This window comes from Pelobates fuscus, chromosome 10 (assembly GCF_036172605.1).
Source record: "Pelobates fuscus isolate aPelFus1 chromosome 10, aPelFus1.pri, whole genome shotgun sequence".
NCBI lineage: Eukaryota > Metazoa > Chordata > Amphibia > Anura > Pelobatidae > Pelobates > Pelobates fuscus.
The window spans coordinates 50,824,294-50,841,695 of NC_086326.1; the positions used below are offsets into that span (position 1 = coordinate 50,824,294).

The following is a 17,402-nucleotide window of genomic DNA, read 5'->3' on the forward strand; positions in this document are numbered from 1 at the left end:
CCTCTTATCTGGGTGTTTTGTCTATGCGGATTGACAGGTGCAAAGAATTGCACTCAAAGCAATGAATGACAGACCGCGAAGAGGGAGTAGCCTTGTCGCAGGATAAAATTGGTGCATTTCCTTTTTTCACAACAAAACCATTTGTTACATACAAGGATAAATAAGCATAATATAGAAAATCTGTAAAAGTTCCCCCTTTTTGAATAAATTTAAATCATCAAAATTTGGCAACTGCAATCAGGATATCGAACTAGGAAGCTAGGTACCATTAAAAAAAAAAAAACAGGAAAGGGAGGTGAGAGGTACACCAAGGGACGGGGAAGGGAGAGGAATACTAAATATTCTTGAAAACAAAATAATCTGACTGGCATGTATATTTTTGTGCATTTACCACTTAAAAAAAATATATATGCTAAAAAAACGTTCAGTAAACCGTAGATTTGCATAGAAATCGCTGCCGCCCATTATATGTGTTCCTTATTAAGGGTTAATATAGGGGTGTACCATATATACTCGAGTATAAGTCGACCAGAATACAAGTCGAGACCCCTAATTTTACCCCCCCAAAACTGGGAAAACTTACTGACTAGTATAAGACAAGGGTGGGAAATGCAGCAGCTACTGGTAAATTTCTAAATAAAATTATATCCCAAAAAAATTATATTAATTGAATATTTATTTACAGTGTGTATATATGGATGCAGTGTGTGTGTGTGTGTATGAATGCAGTGTGTGATGCAGAGCCTTGGTGGGGGGTGGGCATTTTTTTTTGTTTTAATATTATTAATATTTTATTTTATATTTTTTTTATATTATTAATATATTATTTTTATTTTATTATTAGTTAAATTTCTTTATATTTTTTCGTCCCCCCTCCCTGCTTGTTAGCTGGCCAGGGAGGGGGGCTCTTACTCCCTGGTGGTCCAGTGGTGTGCACTGTGTAGGAGGGGGCTGGCAGAGAGCTGTTACTTACCTTTCCTGCAGCTCCTGTCAGCTCTCTTCTCCTCCCTGCCGGTCAGCTCCCCTGTCAGCAAGTCTCGCGGTCTGAGTGCCGTGGCATCGCTCTGACCCCACAGCTCTCGCGAGACTTACAGGGGAGCACAGGGGAGCTGACCGGACCGGAGGAGAGAGAAGGGAGCTGACATTAGCTGCAGGAAAGGTAACAGCTTCCTGCCAGACCCCAACAGGACCACCGGGCTTGTAATGAGCTCGGCGGTCCTTGTCTGTATTATGGCAATGTAAGTTGCCATAATACAGACCTTGACTCGAGTATAAGACGAGTGGTTTTTTTTTCAGCACAAAATTTTTTTATATACCATATATACTCGAGTTTAAGCCGAAAAACTCGACAAACTCGAGTATATATATATGGTATATAAAAAATACCCCTCTCTGTCTCATTAGAGATATCTTTGCCAGAAGCTCAAGGAAGCAGGCTGAAGGGTCAGTGTAGGACCCTGATGTTGGCAGGCAGGCATTCCCTCCAATGGCCATTGGAGCAACTGAATGACCTCCATTTGTCATAGGGATTAAGGAGAGAGCGCAGGTAACTTTCTTACCATAAACACTCTAGTGTTAGGAATACTAAGATTTTTTTCCAAACACTGTAGTGTCCCTCTACCCCCGCAGCAGGGCCTCTAGCCCTTTAACTACTGACCTGATTTCAGTGCCACTGGCATGATCGGTATCTAGCTCTGCTGAAGTTGGATGCATGTCTCTGGCAACAGAGAATCCTTGGCACCCAGCTTACAGGGCAAACTACTGCGAGACAGTCCGTCCCATTAATACCCATCATACAATTTAACTATGCCTGAAGAATTTGTTATTGGTGGAAAGGAAGAACACTATGCACAGACGATTCACAAAACTGACGCTGTCCATATGCTGATAGTCTGCTTATTCAGCAGTTCTACTCATATCTAACTGCTGCTTGGGATGACCTACAGAGGAGAATGAGGAGAGGATGTGGAATGGCAACCTTGCCTAGGAATTGCTCCACCACTCTTGTTTTTATATAAAAATACAACAAAGAACTACCACAGATGTCTTGGAAGACACCCCCAGCACTAACTTCAGCAACTTTGAGCATGCATTGATTTATTTTTGCAATTCGATTCCCTTTTTCTGAAAGAAGAAATAAATCAAATAAAAGAAAATATATTATTTTAAAGAAATATTGTCTTGGCTGGGTTATTTTTAAAAAGAAAATGTTCTTATTCATTGTATTATTACAAGTGCCAAACACATACAAAAATTCTGGAAATCAGAATCCCATGAGAGAGGCACATGACAGCAGAATTGCAACAAGCTCATAATCAAAAATAAATAAATAAAATAAACCAAGTACTCATACTTGTCATAGACAGCAAATGCTGGCTATTAGTAATGTCAACTGGTAAGCAACAGATCAAGTTGTCATAGCACTGCTTTCCTGTGGACATGGTTTCATACATGTGTTATAATCTGCCAAACACCTGCTCAGGTCATTCAGAACCACTACCAAATACAAATATAAATATATTTATTTTTAAATTAAAAATTCACCCAGCAGATCAGATATAACAAAGCAAGTGAATATTTCTGATTTCCTTCATAGCATAAAACTAAAATTAATTGCATTTCTAACTAATCAGAACTCTATACCACATGTACATCAACTGCTGTGATTAAAATCCCTAATACGAGATTGACAAGATTTACAGTCAAACATAATTAATGGTTCCAAATGACCTATAGACTGTAAGCTCGTTTGAGCAGGGGGTCCCTCTTCAACCTATCGTTTCTGTAGGTTTTCTTGTAATTGTCCTATTTACAGTTAACCCCCCCCCTGTAATATTGTTAAGTGCTATTGAATCTGTTGACGCTATATAAATGGCAATATTAATAATAAACCAAACTTCACAAAGCACATGTATGGTTAAACCAGCAGTTATTTAGATCACAAATAAACCAACCAGTTACCATACAAGCATATATACTTACCAGTACGTGCCACAATCTAATAAAGGTGTTAAAAATAATCTTGCCACTTATTACAGCAGAGTTCAAGACTGTTGTAATATTTCAAAATCTGATTTCAAAGGCCGCCCAGCTTAGTATCAGAAAACCTGCCATATGTATGATATGTACAGCCACGTTTTTTTTTGGCACGGAAAATAAATTAAAATAAAAAGTCAATTTAAACAAATTAGTGCCCTGCAGTAAGCATGCCTGTTCGCAAACCTTCCATCCGACCCATGTAACACAAAATAAAAGGGGGAACGTGCAATTAAACTAACAGATTCCCTATACAAACAAAAATTAAATTATTTACTTAGATCTACAGGTCCTTAAAACTATAATAAAAGGTAGCATAATATATAAATAGTATTCGCACTACATAGAACAAAACCCTTTTTTTTTTACAAAAAAAAAAAAAGGTTATTTTTATGATGGTGCCAGTGAGGTGAACTTGTTAATAAGCAGATTAGTTTCAGTATTAGTGTGTGTGTTAATAAACATTATTAGTGTGTGTTAATAAGCAGATTATTAGTTTGAGTATTAGTGTGTGTTAATAAGCAGATTATTAGTTTGAGTATTAGTGTGTGTTAATAAGAAGATTAGTGTATTAGTAAGCAGATTAGTTCCAGTATTAGTGTGTGTTAATAATCAGATTATTATTTTCAGTATTAGTGTGAGTGTTAATAATCAGATTATTATTTTCAGTATTAGTGTGAGTGTTAATAATCAGATTATTATTTTCAGTATTAGTGTGAGTGTTAATAATCAGATTATTAGTTTGAGCAGAGCTCTCTGTCTCGGTGTGAGTGCAGCCGGTGAGGGCTTGCAGGAGGCTGGCTGGGACAGTGAGGAGTTAAAAGGAGGCAGTGTCCAGCGTGGAGATGGAAATAAATAAATAATAAAAACAAGCCGAGCGGCGCTCTCTGTCAGAAGCACATGCTGGCCGGGCCCGGCCGGGGGGGAGAGAGGGTGCCTGGCCGGCCGGGGATGCAATGCGGGGGAGGCCGGGAGCTGGAATTGGCGGGTTGGGAGGGAGATAGTAATCGGGATATTGAGCAAAGCGCGGGTAACCGGGTGTGAGAGCCCGCCACTCACCTGCTAACAGTCGGTAATATCCTCCCCCCGTTACCGAGCCGCGGATCCCATCAACGGACGGATCAGCCGTGCCCTCGTTCCCTCACCCACCTAGTGGCGCTCTCTGTGACCCCCCTGGCCGTTACCACACGATCTCGGCGCCACCGAGCGGACGGCACTGCGCATGCGCGCCAGGCATCGAGCGCCGGCAAACCCGCCTGCCTTGCAGCAGCAGCGAGCAGCACAGCCGCCGTATCCTTCCGCGCCTCCAGCCGACTGGCAACGGTGCCAGCGAACAAGCCCCGCTTTTAATAACACCGCCACAGCGACAAGCTGAGCCAACCGGCCGGCCTTATCCCTCACCTTTTTATTTATTTTCTTCCAGAAACCGGGAGTCTCTTGGCTTTTGATTAATCCACGCCAGCGAGGTTTCTTTCTCGCGAGGAACTACTTGAGTTGGCGCATGGAGATGAACTCTGTTTATTAATTTTTTAAACGGAGGGGGTTCGAATTCCCGCGCGAAGGCAGGCGATTGGTCAGGGGGAGGGAGCGTCACGTGGCAGCGACGTAGGGACAACTTTTTCGGAAGGGTGGGCGGAGTTACGGCAGAAAGGAAAAAAGCGCGCAGTTTTTTTCCCTCTCTCTCGCTCCTTCTCTCACCAAACAAAGAAGGCGAAGTAGTGTAGAGGAGGCTGGCTCCATGATGGCGGCTGGAAGGGCCGTCTGTGCCCTTTTATTGCCAATTACTGTAAAATAAAACTTCTTCCTAACACCAGAAATATAATAAATGACAACAGAAAACACATTATTATTACATATATGTTTTATTTAGCTGCAAAACAATCTAAACAAGAGATAAATAGGTTTAAAGTTATTTTTGGACAAGGTCAAGTTCTTTATGGCAGAAATATATTATACGGCTATTTGAAGAAAAAAATAAAAAGCTAATGCACAACATCTCACTTTCCAGTAAAACAGTGATGACTTTGTGGATTTATAGTAGTTTACAACACCTGAAGTGTATATTTGTCAATATTAAATATATATTCATTTATTTTTTATTTATTTTATTCTTTCAACAAAAAGGTCTCTGTTGTAGTCTGAACAAACCGTGCCGGTTATGTGTAGAAAGTGGTGCAACTGTTTCACACCACAATTTCAGAAGAATTTTTCCTGTATGCGCGCTACCCAATTGCTTTGTCCTGCTCCTCTCTATTTTCATATTAAATATTGGGGCTGTTGCTATATTAAAAAAAGGAATTAAATGTTAGCAGAGGTGTAGATTTGGTCAGCTATAGTACCCTTAACAAAGAGTTATCTACTCATGGGGGTCTGTTTGTGGGGTTGGGCATTGGAATAAGATGGCGTCCGAGCATCTGGAGTCCCTATAATTGGCAAAAAATCCCACAGGGTTATTATTTTATTATTTATACAAAAGACAGGAGCAAAGATGTTACTGGTCTCAGTGCAAACGAAGCCCTGAGATCAGGTACATCACCTGGATATATAAATAGCAATGTAGAATCAGGGTAACAATACTGGCTAATATATCGGAAAATAATATCTAAATAGTGAGACCATAAAATAAGTGAAAAATAAAGTATATACAAGTGTAATTAATGCAACTATGCAACCAGGATTGGCTACAGGCATTCAGTGCCTTTGGCACATATCAGTGTTTAAGAGAGACCTAATCACTCTTCTGTTGTCCCCTGACGAAGGTGCATTATACAAAGCACCGAAACGCGCGTCGGGCGTTTTTTCCTTTTTATTTTGTATTATGGGCACTGGGCATTGGTTGATTTAATCACCCTCCTACTTTAAACATGATTTTGATATTCATTATCTAATCTTTCTGCTTCTATGCCTGTCCAGCTAGTTTACCGGGGAGAGATGCTTTATAAAATTCTATTGTCAGTTTATTTGAAACTGACCTATTGATCTAACATAACCTTCTCTCCACACTGGCTGTCTGACAGTATCTCTCCTCTGAAATCTAGCACTGTAACCCTTTCTAGACCTATTTAGATTATCTGTAATCATCACTCGCTACAGACTGACTGAGTCATCCACTGTAACCATACTATAACTATTACAGAGACACTTTGGATTAAACTATATATATTTTTTTTAACCTGTGAGTACAGATTCAGAGATTCCACCTTATAGGGTACAGTGTCACTACGAGGAGTGTCCTTGATACACCGGGGATAGGGGTAATACATTGGGATTGATTTTTCTCTTTTAAGTCAGTTTTTCAATAAAGATATATCTTTTAGTACCTTGGATCACATCCCTATACATATATGTGAGTTACCCTTACCTGGCTTATATCCTGGTTGCATAGTTGCATTAATTACACTTGAATATACTTTATTTTTCACTTATTTTATGGTCTCACTATTTAAATAATATTTTTCGATATATTAGCCAGTACATGGTTACCCTGATTCTACATTGCCATATATATATCGAGGTGATGTACCTGATCTCAGGGCTTCGTTTGCACTGAGACCAGTAACATCTTTGCTCCTGTCTTTTGTCTATTTCTCACGTTGGGGTTAAGCCCCTGGAAACCCCTGGAGTCTCCTTGCGGTACTGAAGACTAGAGGGTACACCCAGCACTATTACCTTAGGGTAGAGTGCATGGGTTTGTACTCACTGTCTTCTATCCTTTTCTGTCCTTTTATTATTTATATAGCGCCATCAGATTCCGTAGCGCTGTACAATGGGTGGACTAACAGACATGTACAGGACAACTGGACGTACAGGAACAGAGAAGTGGAGGGCTCTGCTCCATGAGCTTACATTCTAGAGGGAGTGGGGTATAGTGACACAAAGGGTAAAAGTAGTGGTACGAAGTAGGTTGCAAGAAAAGTATTCACTGAGGGCTTAGTATGTAATTTTTGACAGTTGCAAGAGAGGAGTCATGGGGGATAAAAACCTGCTAACAGTTTAATTGATATGCATTCTTGAGGAAGTGAGTTTTCAATGATTTTTTGAATAAGTGGAGACTGGGTGGAAGTCTTACAGAGAAGGGAAAGGAGTTCCACAGAAGAGGTGCAGCCCTGGAGAAATCTTGGAGGCGAGCATTAGAGGTGAGCGTACGGACAGAGGATAAACGTAGGTCTTTGGCAGAGCGTAGGGTCTTGACGGACATACTTGTGTATTAGGGAGGATAGGTAGGTTGGAACAGCATTATGTAGGGACTTGTAAGCAAGGTAACATCTATCTTTAAGCACTGGGGCCTCACCCTCCTTAAAGTGTATCTCCTGCAGGAACGCAACAGAGACCCTCTTCACCCAAAGCATCCGCAACAAAGATTTTTCTTTTATGCTAATTCTTCCTCGACTGTTAGACAAGCAGCTTTCACGGTCATCCTTTTTGTTTAACCCCTTAAGGACCAAACTTCTGGAATAAAAGGGAATCATGACGTGTCAGACATGTCATGTGTCCTTAAGGGGTTAAGGAACAAAAAAAAATCTATCAGGTTGCAAATTTGGCTTTATTTCCAGAAATGAATTTTTTTTTCTTTAGTAATGATCATTTGCCTTATTTTGTTAATGTAATCAATGGAAACAGAAAAAGGAGCAAATAATCAGAAAGAGCCATTAAAAAGTGGTGGAAACACACAGATTATTGCAGAACATTACAGAAAAGACATAAAATTTGTCCCATTGAATAACAGTTTTATACATAAGAAAACTGAAACAAATGTTATGTTTTTTATACATAATGCATTAAGTATGTTTTTTTTTAATAAAACAAGAATATTGAAAATGGAATCATAAAGAACATTTTTTTTTATTCATCAACTAAATTCATACTTAACCATGAAAGAAAAGAAAATATACAAAATTAAGCAAAAATAATAAAAAAACAAAACAAAACTATTTCTTCATAACAAGGTATACGTATAAACAGTCTTCATGATTTTTATCTTCCACCAAATAGCAAGGTGACCTATTATAACAGATAGTGACTTAAATTCAGTCTTGTATTAGGGCGTGCCTGCCATACTTGGCACACACATTCATTGTGCACACCTAGCTTATATGTGTACTTGAGACATTAATTAACATTTGCTACATATTTCTTGTTTTCATGGGCCCATTATTTTTTTTTAAAGAAAATATAACACATTTATAAGGAATTTTTTATATTTTTTTTAAAATTATGTTCACCCAAACTGAAACAACATATTTTCTTAATTGCGAATTTATAGTTAAAAAAAAAATAAATAGAACGTTAAAAATTAAGATTTTTTTTTCATTATTGACAACAGTTTCTGTAAAATTGTCAACTTTCAGGCTTTTCAGCAAGCAAAACTGATTTGAGTGTGCCTGGTAACATCCCTTGCGCAGTTATATGCATGACCAATTGCTTTAAGATTTACGTAATGAAAACATGCCATAGCTTTGTTTCCAAATAAAATGAATGATCAGCTGCAATGCCTTCAAAAAGCTGGCATTGTTTATTGATGTGCACTACTGAGCTAGTTCTTCACTTTTTTTAAAAGAATGATGACTTTCTATCTATTTTGTTTTTATGTTCCTCTTGCCCTTCCTTCGGCATTACATGAAACACGTTGCTGTAACCACAGTCAAATGCCTGTATTCCCAGTGCCAAAATGGCATGCAGCACTTATTTAGGATGAACACATACTAGGAAATAAAGCTAACACTGTTTAATTATTGCTGGAAATGCATAGGGAATTGATTTAGTCATACTGTAAGTTGAATAAAACACTACTCCCAAGGTCTTCATTTGTTTCAAGGGTATTCTGTGCTGAGTATTTTAAGGTGGCCATATATTTGTAATTGCAGATCCAATACAAAAATGCTCTAATAAAAAAAAAAACATTAAAAAAAATAAGTAATATATATAGTGTAGATTGGATTAGCCGTATTAGTCCAGTAGACAAGATGCCAAAATACCAGAGTATTGCAGTATGCATTGATACCTTTTGTAGTGGACTAACATAATATTTCAAAGACAAGCTTTCAATGGTTTTCCTCTCTTCTTCAGGTCTGAAGCAATACTAATCAATCTTTAACACTTAAAACAACTGATGTTAGAGGCGGGGGTGAGGGAGGGAGCGTGAGTGGGGTGTCAAAAATAGCAGAAGATTTTATTATTTTTTTCAACTAGTCTATTGACTCTCTTCTGTTTGTTTACTTTTTCTGGCAATTCTTAGCCAACCTGCACCTTTCACTTTCAGGCACATCTTCTGCTTTTTATGACACCCCCTCCCCTTCTCTGACATCAGTTGTTTTAGGTGTTAAACTTTATCAGATTGATCAGTATTGCTTCAGACCTGAGGAAGAGAGGAAAACCCTTGAAAGCTTGTCTTTGAAATATTGTGTTAGTCCAATAAAGAAAGGTATCATTGTTCACTGCAATACGCTAGTATTTTGGCATCTTTATATTTATATGTATGTATATATATATATATATATATATATATATATATATATATATATATAAAATTATTTTACATATATATATATATATATATATATATTTATTTATTTTATTATTTATAAAGCGCCAGCAAATTCCAAAGCGCTGTACAATGGGTGGACTAACAGACACGTAATTGTAAGCAGAGAAATTGGACGCACAGGAACAGAGGGGATATATATTTACAGGTGAACTGCCTTGTTTAACCACACACAACAGCTGAATCCATTCTAAAAAATGCTGGCTCGTAATGTCTTACTTTTTCATTTATTTTATGCCCCTGAATGATGCCCCTCTAAAAAAGTTTTTTTTTTTACTTTGATTTTTTTTTTTTACCTGTGAAAATTCTTGTAGGTTAGGCTCTGTTCAAACATGTTTAGAAGATGACATGTGTTTTTGGGGAGTGGGGTGGACATGCCTTGCATGTTGAAATTTGTAAAGGTGAAAATGTTGTGCTTATTGCAATTGTTAGGAAGCCTCAGAGACCACAACCCAATGATACTGATACAAAACACACTTCCATTATCCACACAAAAAAACTTCCATTATCATTATTCTTAATGTTGCTCAGGCACGTCATCTTAGTTAAGATTTCTATATTTATGTTAAAATAAAACTGCTGCTAATCCCTATTCCATAATGGGAATATGGGTGAAGTTTCTTTTAAGCATATACCTTTCATGAGCTAGCTGTCAAAGCTGTGTGACAATGTAAATGGAACATCTGAGCTTTTTACATTCAATAATTCGTTTTCTTGTCTTTATACACATACAGTCCTGAACGGCACACCAACACTAGTTCTTGCATTTCTATTCACTCTTAATTCCAATGCCCCATAAACATTTGAATAAACTTTACTTCCAAGAAGTATAGGCATACACTATCTCTTCACTCAGGCAAGGGGATTGTTACAAAATAGATTCTTTGTAACGGGTGCTATTTTTTTATATTTGTAAGTTTTCCCCAAAATAATGTTTCTAAATGTGTTCATTTGGAATGCAATATATTTATTATTGATATAGTACACTGATGGTTATAAACCTAGGTAACACATGTTTGAACAAAAAAAAAAAAATGTATTTTAGTACTGATGTATGCACCGTGTGGAGAAAAGTTTATGGAGTTTATTAAGTTCTGAATGTTAGGTATCAAAATAAGTAAAAAATATTTTAGGGCAAATATGAATCTCAGATTTAGAATAATTAACCCAGGTGGTAATGTTCCATGGAATTGAAAACCAAATGTAAATAATTTCTGAATTTGATCATAAATTGAATTGTGGCTGTTGACTAATGACCTACACAATGCCTGTAAATTCACTTTTAAGCAAATTAGTGTCTTCTTATAATGTTCCCATATTACCAATTTCTTTTATTTATCAGATCAGACATAGATACCTCTGTAGAGACCTGTTCATACTTTAGAAAATAACCCACAGAAAAAAATGTATCCCTGGAACATTTAGGGATTTATTCTGTAAATAGTGAATTGTGAAAAAATATCATATTTATATCAAAGTAGTTAAGCTGGGAATTTTTCCAGCTTTATAATTTTGCAAATTTGTTTTTCAGTTTCAAACAACTCACTAGAGATAAACTATTTTGTATATTTTTTTTATTGAATAAGTTTAACATAGAGGGAAGAAAAGAGATATGTATGATCACTATACAGAAATGTGCACAAAGAAAACATAAACCTTACACAAAACATACAGAAAATATTAAAGGGACAATATAGTCACCAGAACTGTTACAGCTTAATGTAGTGGTTCTTTTTTCTATAGTATGTTTCTGCAGACTCAATGTAAATGCTGCCCAAGACAGTGGTTACATTGCTACCTAGTAACACCTCTAGGTGCCGTCAGTCAGACAACCACTAGAATTTCTTCCCATTTCAGTGCAGCACCTACATTAAGCGTCTCTATGCTCTGCATGGAGACACTGAGCTCTCTGCTTGGAGACACTGATTCAATGCATCTCTATAAAGAGATGCTGATTGTCGTTATGGTGTGCATGAACAATTTCCTTTGGGAAAGCATTGGATTGACTGAGATCATCAAGATTGATGATATCAGCCATGGAGGTGGGCCAAGGAACGTTTTAGCCGTGAGGCAAACAAGGCGATTGCCTTGGGCGGCATTTTCCAGGGGGCGGCAAAAAACGCCGCCCCAAATGCCCAGGGCAAATGCCTTGTTAGCCTTGCGGCTAACTGACATGCTGGGCTGGTGGGCGGGCAGCTGGCAAGGGAGCACTTCCTCTGAGCTGTCTGCTCAGCTCCCTCGCGCGCCGCAGAGTGAGGCTGGGAGCCGGAATATGACGTCATCTCCAGGCTCCCAGCCTCACTCTGCGGCACGCGAGGGAGCTGAGCAGACAGCTCAGGGGCAGCTCTCCCTTGCCAGCTGCCAGCGCCGCCCGCCCAGCAGCCACTGGACCACCAGGGAGAATGAGTGTGTGTGTGTGTGTCTGCGTGTGTCTCTGACTGTGTGTGTGTTTGCCTGTTAGTGTGAGTGTCTGTTAGTGAGTGTGTGTGTGTGTCTGCTATTGTCACGTCTAAACATGTGTTATGAAGGAACACAACTGCAGATTTCGTATAGTTTGAATATTTATTATAAAAAGTAAAAGGTATTGACGTTAAGTCCAATTTACAGGTACTGTAGCTTTAATTAGTAAACGATAACTGAAGTCCACAATTACAGGTACTGTAGCTTTAAGTAGTAAACGATAAATGAAGTCCACAATTACAGGCACTGTAGCTTTAAGTAGTAAACGATAACTGAAGTCCACAATTACAGGCACTGTAGCTTTAAGTAGTAAACGATAACTGAAGTCCACAATTACAGGCACTGTAGCTTTAAGTAGTAAAAGATAACTGAAGTCCACAATTACAGGCACTGTAGCTTTAAGTAGTAAACGGTAGTAATTAGCAGACACTGAATCAGAAAGAGTCTCTTAGTAGTATTAATGAATTAGGTGATAGGAAGTTACAATAGCTGTTCCATAGTATTTAACTGAAGCAAGACAGATGCAGCTAACTTATATAGAGTATGAGTTGAAGTTAGCTGTAACTGGTTTGTTTTATCGAAGGACTTTGGAGACAGGAAATAACGGCTTTGAGATGCAACGCTTATCACAGAGGTTTTACTTAGCTTCCGGCACATAGAACACTGGTTCCCGAGATCTCCTCAGAGGCGGTTATCATGAGTGAAGAGAGTTCAGCTTTAGTCGTGGATGAGGAGAGGTGAAGGGAACTTGAAGTCTTCAAGTCCGGTCCGGTAACAGAGGGCTTTCACAACGAAGTTGTAGCCGGTTCGTGAGTACGGAACGTAGTTCAATAATCCAGCGTCGATCAGCTGGTGCGGTCGGATTAAATATGGAGACCGTGTCATAAAGGGGTGTGGCTAGGCTCCGTGGAACCAGGAAGTAAGAGGATACCATAGTTAAGGCATGACAGCTATTGAGTGACTGTGTCTGTTAGTGTGTGTGTGTCTGTTAGTGAGTGAGTGTGTGTATTTTAATGTGTGTGTGTGTCTGACTGTGTGTGTCTCTGACTGTGTGTGTGTTTGCCTGTTAGTGTGAGTGTGTGTGTCTGTTAGTGAGTGTGTGTGTGTCTGCTAGTGAGTGAGTGTGTCTGTTAGTGTGTGTGTGTCTGTTAGTGAGTGTGTCTGTTCATGTATGTGTGTGTGTGTGTGTGACTGTGTTTGTGTCTCTGACTGTGTGTGTGTTTGCCTGTTAGTGTGAGTGTGTGTGTCTGTTAGTGAGTGTGTGTCTGCTAGTGAGTGAGTGTGTGTATGTAAGTGTGAGTGTGATTGCCTGTGAGTGTGTGTGTCTGTTAGTGAGTGTGTGTTTTTATTAGCTAGTGTATGCGTATCTGTCAATGAATGTGTGTGTGTGAGTGTGTATTTAGAAGGCAGGAGGGGGGGAAGGGCTGGGTGAGGGTGGCGCGGTGGGAGGGGGGGGCGCCTGAGTTTTGTCCTGCCTAGGGCAGCACAAAACCAGGATACACAACTGGGTGGGCCAGCCGCGGCGAGACCAGTGTAGCAATGGAGAAAAGGTAAATCTAATACCTTTTTACTCCATTCTGAGGAGGGCTGGTCACCTAAACATTTACCCCAGTATCATAGCTGATCCTGGGCGGGTGCACGGGGTACACAGAGACACATAGAAGGACTCGTGAAAAAAAACGGAACATAGAAGCACGTGGGGAGCAAAGAGACACAGAGGGGCTGGGGAAGGGGAAAAAGAGACACACAAAGGAGCTAGGGGAGAAAGAGACACACAATGGGGCTGGGGGAGACAAAGAGGAAAACAAAAGGGCTGCAGGGATGAACAGGCACACGGAAGGGCTGGGGGAGAGACACACAAAAGGGAGGGGAAAAAGAGACACACAAAGGGGTTAGAAATAGATGCCTGCTGGTGGAAGAAAGAGGCCAACCACAGTTGCCAGCCGGCTAGCCACAGCAGCCAGCCTGCCTGCCAACCAGCCACAGCAGCCTGACTACCACAGCAGCCTGCTAATCATAGCAGTCAGCCAGCAACAGTAATTAAGGTGAGAAGAGACAGCTTGAGGTGAGTATTACAGAGCTGTTTATATCACTATATTGTGAATGTTGGCCAGCATCCTAGATAAAACAATCTCCAAGGCCCTTTAGACTCCATTGTAGTCTCTCATTTCTAAGATGGCACTAACTAGCTATATTGAGACAGAGAGATGGCACTGATTAGCTATATTGAGACAAAGCTATATTGAGACTGCAAAGCTGTATGGGGAGAGAGGCAGCACTGGGAAGCTGGGCACAAATATGGCACTATTAAGCAATTTGGACACTGATAAGATGTTAGACAAAAGTTCTAACTGATAAGATGGGGACAAGGATATTTTGAGACTAAGATGGCACTAATTAGCTATGATAAGATGGGGACAATGATATTGGATCTGCAATTACAAATATATGGCACTGATAACGTCGATATTTTATGGAATAAATTCAATAAAGATTTGAGATTTTAACTCCATCTAAGACCGTGAGTGCAAGCCGTTTTTTGCATATATAGCTGTTCATGATTACATGTTGGATATTTAGTATTTCCATAATGTCTCTTCCTGCTTTGTCTTCTGTCCCCTAGAATGGACACTTGGAATAAGAGGTGGGGCAAGTTGTAACTTTCCACACTGGTCCCCTGACTTGCCCAGCACTTGATTTATGGAGAGGCCATGGTTCAGAAGAAGAATCGTTAAACCCCCCTCCTCCTCTATGTTTTCTGTATTTGGTTAATAATAATCCACAGATGGATAAAAGATTTCATAGGATCATAGTAACTGTAAATCAGTGATAAATGCATCTCATTGTTGTAACCATATTCGAAAGTGTAACCGAGACTGAAATAAAAAAACTGTCTTTCACACATTAACTCATCTAATCCATATTAAATTGAGTAAAATCCAGCTAAATTCTGACTCCTGACAATCAAGACTTTTTGCTTTCTTTACGAAAGTTAGTTGTGTTAAGTTTAATTAGAAAATCAAGGTCAGTTCTCTGTAGAAAAATGTAATGGGAAAATAAAATATTAATATATTTTTTCGTTGTAGAAATACAAACTTTTGCTAATTTATAACTTTTAGGATTGTTAGGGAATTCCAAAACACACATCTAGGAAAGCTTAGAGAAAATAATATATTGCCAGTCGTTAGAGGTGGCTGGACTTAACATTGTAAATAAGAGCAACAATGGTGTAAGGACAGGCCAAGATCAAAGGGTACAGAATGGACAGCAGACTCCCATCACACTCCGGCAAATGCATTTGGACCACAGGGAAGCCACCTCCTGCACCAAAAAGTCATGGAAGCAGAGGGATGGCTAAAATATCTAGATTTTGATCTTTGTGCGTATGTGTTTTTATCTGTGTGCATGCGTTATCTCTGTGTGTGTATATGTCATCTGTATGTGTGTCTATGTGTGCATCTGTGTGTCTGTATGTGTATTAATGTGTCTGTATCAATATGTGTGTTTGGGTATTTGTATGTGTGTGTCTGTGTGTGTATCTGTATGTATGTCAGTGTGTGTCTGTGTATCTGCATGTCTGTACCTGTGTATCTAAATGTGTGCCAGTGTTTGTATATGTATGTGTCAGTTTGTGTGCCTGTGTATCTGCATGTGTGTCTGTGTATCCGGATGTGTCAGTGTGTGTCTGTATATGTATGTGTATCAGTGTGTGTTTTGCAGTGTATATGTATATGAGTATACATCTCAGCACTCAAACTCCAACACTACACACAAACACACCCCTACATTCAAAACCAAACACCACACACAAGTAAACTACTGCTTTTAAATGACACCAGTACATAAAAACACATAGTACAACACCCCTACATTTACACACACATAGTCCACGCGAAAACATGCTTACAATAAAAACATTATATGCACTGCTCATTGCTAAGTACAATCCTGAACACACAGGCAAATGTTGAATCCGCAGCTGGCAAAGCATATGGAAGTTGTACGACAGATAGGAATCTACCTTTTTGTCCATCTTTGCGATAGGGGGCCCAAAATTCCTTCATCAGGGTCCTCTCTACTTTCGTTCTACCACTGCTATCATTCCACAGTATACATGAGTTTAGATTCAGAGCAGAAATCATCCAATAAAGACTCAGGATAATCGTTTCCAACAAGCTAATGTCGTATTTCAGTTAATCACATTTTGGTCTTGCTGGATTCAGTTGCAAAATCCTTCATCCTATTAAACTGAGATTTGTACCAGAAAAAAAAAAAGCTGCATGCAGCCAGATAATAAATGACTGATAACAATGTTGTCTCTTCTCTCTCCCTGTAAGCTATATTAACACTGTGTTGTAGATTTAAATAGTAAAAAAAAAAAAAATAGTCTGCTTCGGCAATTCGGACCAATGTCATTTGTTTCACTTCAGGACTTCGGAATGTCATTCGTTTTGAAAAATAAACTTGTGTGTTTTTTTCTTAAACTGCGATGTTCTACATTGCATAGTGGAAAACAGCAGCACCCAGACCACTTAATCTTAAAGAAGTGGTCTGGGTTTAGTTAATAATTATTAGTGTTAGTTTGGTATATATACAATTTGCAAAATGGATGATATTTTCACTGCACAGATAGTGCAGCCAATCAGGGAGCACTACCAGCATGCAACACTTCTGCACACTATATAATCCCACCCCAGTGACACCATCTTTGTGGAGAGTTTAGGAGCAGAGACTGAGCAGAGAAAGACTGAGCAGAGAGAGACTGAGCAAAAAGAGACTGAGCAAAGAGAGACTGAGCAGAGTGTGAGAGCAGAGAGAAAGCAATTTGTGTGTGAACAAGCAAGTGAGAGTGTGTGACAGAGAAAAAAATGAGAACAAGTGATGTCTGGTACCCAAATTAGAGTTCTAACAAAGGGTTTTAAATTCAACCAAATAATACATTTGAAGCATATATAGATGTGAATCGATTTATTAGAAAACTATGTATTAAAAAATTCTTTGAAGATGAGAATACATTAAGAGAAGAAGTTCCCCCATTGAACCTAATTTAGAATCTCAAGCTTTTTTTGCACACAAGCCTACAAAATCAAGTTTTTATCCAAAATTTGTTTAAAAAAGGTTGCCAAGAAGACATCTATAAATTAAACCCCTATCTAAATATAATTTTAATTTATCATTTCATGAGAGAAAGGTTATAGAACAATTAAATGAAGATTCCTCTTTTATTATAAAACCGTCCGACAAGGGTGGTGGGGTAGTTATTCAAAATACAGAGGATTAAATACAAGAGATCAATAGACAATTAAAAGATAGCGACACATATACTAAACTTAAAAATATCCTACTAGTGATATCAAACAAAAAT

General features: G+C 38.8%; 1 protein-coding gene across 4 annotated transcripts in view; it reads right to left on the reverse strand.

Moving 5' to 3' along the window:
• Positions 1 to 4,200, reverse strand: part of MKI67 (marker of proliferation Ki-67) — a 47,987-nt gene extending 43,787 nt beyond the window's left edge. For 3 of the 4 annotated variants that reach the window (XM_063434557.1, XM_063434559.1, XM_063434556.1), the window contains exon 1: positions 4,096 to 4,199. The gene's annotated coding sequence lies outside the window, so the exon portion shown is untranslated. Of the gene's footprint in view, positions 1 to 4,095 lie in introns of all 4 variants that reach the window. The other variant, XM_063434558.1, reaches the window with a different exon arrangement.
• Positions 4,201 to 17,402: the final 13,202 nt, after the last annotated feature.